Source organism: Hevea brasiliensis, chromosome 13 (genome assembly GCF_030052815.1).
Source record: "Hevea brasiliensis isolate MT/VB/25A 57/8 chromosome 13, ASM3005281v1, whole genome shotgun sequence".
NCBI classification, from domain to species: Eukaryota; Viridiplantae; Streptophyta; class Magnoliopsida; order Malpighiales; family Euphorbiaceae; genus Hevea; species Hevea brasiliensis.
In genome coordinates, this window is record NC_079505.1 from 57978450 (window position 1) to 57985315 (window position 6866).

Below are 6866 nucleotides of genomic sequence, written 5' to 3' on the forward strand. Positions count from 1 at the left end.
GGGCAAAATTTTGCACACTGAATTTAGTGTGTTTGGAAGCCCATAAATTGAGCTACACAACTCCAATTGGTGTGAAACCAATTGGAAACAGAACTTAAGACATAGGACTAGAATTTTCATGAAGATACCCTACCCCGAAAATGACCTTTAGCTATCCGAAATGAGCCTTGAACTTGGAGACAGAAATTTCGAACCTACAGAATTTGACCATATGAACAATAAAATTTGCATGGCCATAACTCTCTCTAGAAAACTCCGATTTAGGCGATTCTTGAACCGATGGAAACCTAAGACATAGTATAACATTTCATATGAAGAACTTAAGGCCAAATTATGGACTTAACTCAATCAAATTGCTGAGCAAAATTGAATCACTGAATCTGCAGAATTGCAGATTTACCATATGAACAGTAAACTTTGCATGGCCATAACTCTCTCTAGAAAACTCCAATTTAGGCGATTCTTGAACCGATGAAAACCTAAGACATAGTAGAACATTTCGTATGAAGAATATTAGACCAAATTATGGACTTAACTTGATCAATTGCTGAACAAAGTTGGATTGATAAATCTTCTAGAACTAAATCTGCAACATGAACAGTGACGTGAACAGTAATCATGTTTTGGGCATAACTTGAGCTACATAGCTCCGAATTAGGAAATTCAAAAAGGAAAATAAAGTTAAGAAACAATTTTCATGAAGAAAACCTCACCAAATTATGATCAAAACTAGGTAAAAATTTGATTTAAAGATTGGGGCACCAAGTTGTCCAAAACCAAAATTTTCAAAAATTTACAAAGCTAATTTGGGATGCATTAGACATTCATGTAATGAGTTCTTGGCAGCAATTGAGATGCGTATTGAGACATTCTATTTGTGTATTTTTAGTAGAGAAAGAGGTTGGGACGGACAAGGAATAGTGAGTAAAGAGAAATGAGAGCATTGAAGGTTTGTGCACAACTAACCTTTTCTTTATTTTTAAACTTGTAAATTGTTTGGAATGTGTTTATTTGAATGAGTTTACTTTGAACAAGTTTACTTTGACTGAAATATGGTTTTTCTCTTGCATTTGAGAAATTTGGGTGTTGCCACCTTTATATGGATATTATGATGAATTTAAATGTGTTTATTAGTTTATAAATGTGATTGTTAAGTGGGAAATTTTTGGAAACTGTTTTGAAACTACAATTAGCATGACAGTCCCTTTCGGAACTCCCCAGTAGTAACGGCTACTTGGGGTTGATAATTGATATTGATTATGTCTCCCATTAATAACGGTTAGTGGGGGTAAGACTACATGAGTACTCATTAGCTAGCTAGCCCTTCCCTCATTAATAACGGTTAGTGAGGTTGAGATTGCTTTGTCGTGGTGTACAACATGGCACTGATCGTAAAATTTTGTGTCATGGCCTGAACTGTGTGTTGATGTTGGCAATACTAATGCTTTGTGAATTGTGATTTATGAAGTGTGATTTCTCACTTGAAATGTTATTCCAATAAATGGCCTTTATGGACTTAGAACTATTGTGAAGTTTTCATGCTTAAGAAAAATGTGATTTATTATGCTTTGACATATTGTGTTTTACCTTAAGTTTTAAAGTTATTAGTTGTGCACCACTGAGTGATATACTCAGTGATAGCTTCTTTATGCTGTCACAGGTAAGGGAAAGGAGAAGGTTGCCGAGTGACAGACTTGAAAGCAGCATTTTGGTATTGTTTATGGGTATTTACGTTAGGTATACCCTTGTGATTCCTTTAGATGTATTTTGTACCTATATGTATAGATGTACGGACATTGAGCAGTTTGTATTTAAAAGCATTGCATTGCTATCACATTTTGAGTTTGTAACTATTTTGAATTTTACTTTGAGACTTATGAAAATGTAACTCTTGCAATATTTAGTCTATTATTATTTCCAATGAATGTTTACATGGAATTTTAACTATTCTCATGCAGTTTTCTGCAAAAGAATTGATAAGATAAAAAGCTATGGTTTGTATTAAAATCCTTTGTAGCATAACTAATGGGTTATCGGTAGGTGGAGTTCGGTGATTCATTAGGTATGCTACGGGAACATGTTGTGCCTTACAAGGGATAAGGTGTGACATCAGACCCATCTCATGTACTACCAGTAGAAGAAATTAAAGTGAATCCAGACCTCACATATGAAGAAGAACCTGTAGAGTTTCTAGCTTATGAGGTGAAGTAGCTATGGAACAAGTAAATACCGTTAGCGAAAGTGCTGTGGAACCATCATTCAGGCCAGGACACTACTTGGGAATGAGAGGAGGACTTGAGGAGATAGCACCCATGGCTGTTCAGAGACTGATATCATGTAAAAATTTTGAGACGAAATTTATTTTAAAGGGGGGAGAATTGTAACACCCCTATTTGCATAGCCTGGTATATTTTATTGTTCCGGTGACCAGTGTCGATCTGGATAATTAAGAGGATTAGAACCACATCTAAGACACCTAGATAAGCCCTGAATACAAATAATTAGTAATTGCCAAATCGTTAAGTATAAATAAGAAAAACAGAACACAAAAAGTTAAATGAGCCGGGAGTCACAGCGATGGGTGACCTTCTCGGGAATGACTGCGAGGTCAGTCTAAACTCAAATTTCGAACCGTAAAATGTGACGCTGCGGTCTTTAGAACTATTACGAGCACAGTGGAAAAGAGAAAATCACGAAAAAGAATTGTTAAGTAGGTCAAATAATTAGGTCAGGGATCCAGAAGAAATATTGAATTACTTACAAACTGGATCGAACCAGTGAGGGGCAATTTGGTCAATTTACCCCTAGAGTTGACTCCTGACCTAACTGTCCAATAAAATCGGAGAAAAGAAAATTTTGAAATATAGAATTAAATTAAAGAAGTGAGGAAAAAGAAAGGAAAAAGAAAGAAAAGAAAATAAGATTAATGACATCATCCCATGACATGAGCATAACCTCATAAATAAATTACCATTTAATTTATTTATTTGACTAAGTCAAACAAAGGATAAAAACAAAATTTAAAAGTTATCTTCACCATTGTTTCCCGTCACTTTCCTCTCTCCCTTTTATTTATTTTCTTTCCACTATTGATGAACCTAAAAGCTCTTACAAACCTTAAATTCTCACCCTAAAATTCATAGCTCTCTCAACAAAACTTTGATAATCAAGCTTGGACAAGAGACTGGGCACAAGAAAGAGAAGAAAATTTGAAGAATTAAAAGGATAGAAAAGTGAAAGAAGAGGCAAGTGAGGTAATAACCATCTCAACAAATTCCATCAACACTATACCAATATATCAACAATTTTCCAACACAAAACAAAAGGCTTGAACTCAATTAAGCTCACAAAATTAAAGTTCCATAAAATTTTAAGTCAATACATACTAAAATACAAGGCTAATTTATCAAGGCACAATAATTATAGCTCTTTGCAAATCTTAGGGGAGGTAGGAATGCCCTTTTTTTTATTTTATATTTGAAATTGGTACTTCTCTCTTGTCACTATTTTTTTTTATTATTATTTCAACCGTCACCTTCAGAGAAGTACCTTGCTCATATCCTAGCTAGCTTGTGGCCTGAGAATCGACATAGGGTTCATAAAGACCCCTGGTTAGTTTGCTTAACTAAAATAGAGGAGCAATTTTCAAGTTCAACATTTTATTTCCCCCAATTTATGCATCTACATATTATAAAGTGCCCTGATAGATTAAACAAAGTTCTGAAATATGCATGACACTAGTTTAAAGCACACATAACTAATCATTTCACCATTAAATCAAGCCTAAATGATTTATACAGGAAAAAAAATTACTCTATGGTATGGAGAAGAGGGAAAATTCATCATTAAAGTTACTATTACCTTGCCTAAAATTTCAAAAATTCAATCTAAAGTAGAAAAGTCATTTCAAAGACAAAGCACTTCTCTCTGAGAGTTAATATAGAATTATGAATCAAGCTTATGAGAACAAATTTTATTTTATTTATTTATTTATTTATTTATTATTATTTTTTTTAACAATTAAAAAGATTGCAGCAACAAATTTCTCTTCCCCCATACTTAAAACTTACATTGTCACCAATGTAAAGCCTAAATGCAAAAGGAAATAAAAAAATGCTAAAAAATAAAATAAAGTAAGGAAAAGAAAACAAATCTAATTGTGGCTAACAAGCCACCCATGGGTTGCCTCCCAAGTAGTGCCTTTGTTTATCATCGTTAGCTTGACATGGAAAATCTCCTTAATCCTCATAAATTGGGTTACTCAAATTGAGTTCCTCCACTATATGCTCCTGAAACCCTTCATAAAATGGCTTGAGTCTATGACCGTTGACCTTGAACACCTTATTAGTTCCTAAAATTTGAATTTCAATGGCATCATAAGGAAACACATTAGTAACAACAAAGGGTCCAATCCAATGAGAACGCAACTTACCAGGCATCAGCTTCAATATGGAATTATACAATAAAACTTTTTGCTAATCACAAATTGCTTCCTTAGTTTATCATGGAATGCCTTTGTCTTTTCTTTACAGATCCTAGAATTTTAAATAGTCTTAAGGCGAATTTCCTCTAATTCATGAAAATGTGATTTTCTTTCTAACTCATTCTCAAAAACATCCTGCACAAATGTATCAACAACTTTAATAGAGAAAATAGAATGATCATCAGCAGGATACTTCATGGCATCAAAGATATTAAATTTGACAGTCTCTCCATCGAACTCCATGGTTAAGGCGCCATCATCCACATCAATTTTTGTCTTGGTAGTCTTTAGGAAAGGTCTTCCAAATAGAATCAAAGCTGACTTTGATGTGGGAACACTATCATCCTCCATATCCAGAATGTAAAAATCTGCAGGAAAAATCAATCCTCCAACCTGCACCAACACATTCTCAACTACTCCCAATGGGTAAGCATTAGAACGATTAGCCAACTGAATAATGACACTAGTTTCTTTCAAAGGACCCAAATTTAAAGTTTGAAAAACAAAATTTGACATAAGATTAGTAGATGCTCCTAAATCTACCATTGCACGTTCAAATTTAGAATCACCTATTCTGCAGGGAATAGAAAACGAACTTGGATCTTTACATTTAGGGGGTAATTTTTGCTGAATTAATGCCAACACATTTTCCCCCACAATAATCTTCTCATTATTCCTCAGATTGTGCTTTGTAGTGCATAGTTCCTTAAGGAATTTAGCATACTTGGGAACTTGTTTGATTGCATCAAATAAAGGTATATTCACCTCCACCTTTCTGAAAGTCTCTAAAATTTCTTTCTCTTGTTCTTCTTTCTTATTTTTAGCCAAGCTGCATGGGAATGGAGGAAGAACAGAATCATTAACCTTTATTTAAGTTAGGTTCAGTATTTACCTCAACTTCAGGAACTTCAGACTCTTTTTCTCCTTGCTTCTTCTTTTTCATTGGCTCATGTGGAGTTTGATTATCAACTTCTTTTCCACTCTGCAATAGTATCACACTTGCATTTTCTCTGGGATTCATGACTGTTTGTGATGGGAGCTTTCCAGAACCTTGAGCTTCCAGCTTACTCACAGATGAAGCTAGCTGACCAATCTGCCTCTCTATGTTTTGAATGCTATTTCTGGTCTCCTGTGGAAATTGTTGTGTATTGTTAGCCAAAGCCTTAACAATTTCATCAAGTGACATACCTTGATTTAAGGGAGGCGGAGGTGGAGGCGGAGGCGGTTGTGGTTGATTCACTTGTGGTCTTTGCTGATGGTATCGATTTTGCACTGGTTGATTCCCATAACTCAGATTGGGATGATCTCGCCATCCTGGATTATCAGTATTCGAATAGGGATCATACCTACATTGTGGCTGTCCATAATGTCCTACTGCATTAGCATGTTGCATTGATTCATCCTCTTATAATGCAGGATACATGTCAGTAGCATGACCCGATCCCGAACAAATTCCACATACCTTACTAGTTTGTATTGTTCCTATAGCCAACTGCCTCACCAAAGAAGTTAAATCAGAAATTTGTTTCTCAAGGTTAGATGTACTTACCTTATTAACCTTCATAGGTGTGTGATCCATTCTCATTCCAAACTATTGAGAATTTGCTGCCATGTTAGTAATCAGCCTCCTTGCCTCTTCTGGTGTCTTATCAACCAAAGCTCCTCCACTAGCAGCATCTATCATACTGCGGTCCATTGGTAGAAGTCCTTTATAGAAATATTGACTTAAAAGCTGGTCACTTATTTGATGATGGGGAAAGCTTGCACAAAACTTCTTAAATCTCTCCCAGTACTCATACAAGCTCTCTCCATTGTACTGCCGGATGCCACAAATTTCTTTTCTTATATTGGCAGCATGGGAAGCAGGAAAATACTTCTCCAGAAATATCTGCTTCATCCCATTCCATGAGTTGATAGATCCGGAAGGAAGGTAATACAACCAATCCTTAGTTGTGCCCTCCAGTGAGAAAGGAAAAGCTTGAAGCTTGATTTGATCCTCTGAAACTCCTTGAGGTTTCCTGCTGGAACACACAACATGAAATTCTTTTAAATGCTTATGTGGATCCTCACTTGCAAGACCATGAAACTTAGGCAATAAATGGATTAGTCCAGATTTTAACTCAAAAGCAACATTTAAAGCAGGGTATTGAATACATAAAGGCTGTTGGTTTAGATCAGGAGCAGCCAACTCTTTCAAAGTCCTAGTAGCCATGGTTTCGTTTTCAGAACTTGACTCTGAATCCGAATCCAAACTTAGCTCCTTTAAAGATTGGACTCCTTCAGATGTACTCGAAATCAGCCTACCTTGCTTAGCCAATTTTCTCAACTGTTTAGCTATTTTTTCTACTTCTGGATCAAAGATCAACTCACTAGATTGAGAAGT

The 6866-nt window shown here is 35.4% G+C and overlaps 1 non-coding gene across 1 annotated transcript; it reads left to right on the forward strand.

Moving 5' to 3' along the window:
• Window positions 1-6225: 6225 nt before the first annotated feature.
• LOC131172272 (small nucleolar RNA R71) lies at window positions 6226-6332 on the forward strand. Its single transcript, XR_009142754.1, has one exon. It is a non-coding gene; the product is annotated as a small nucleolar RNA R71 (small nucleolar RNA).
• The last annotated feature ends 534 nt before the right edge of the window (window positions 6333-6866 follow it).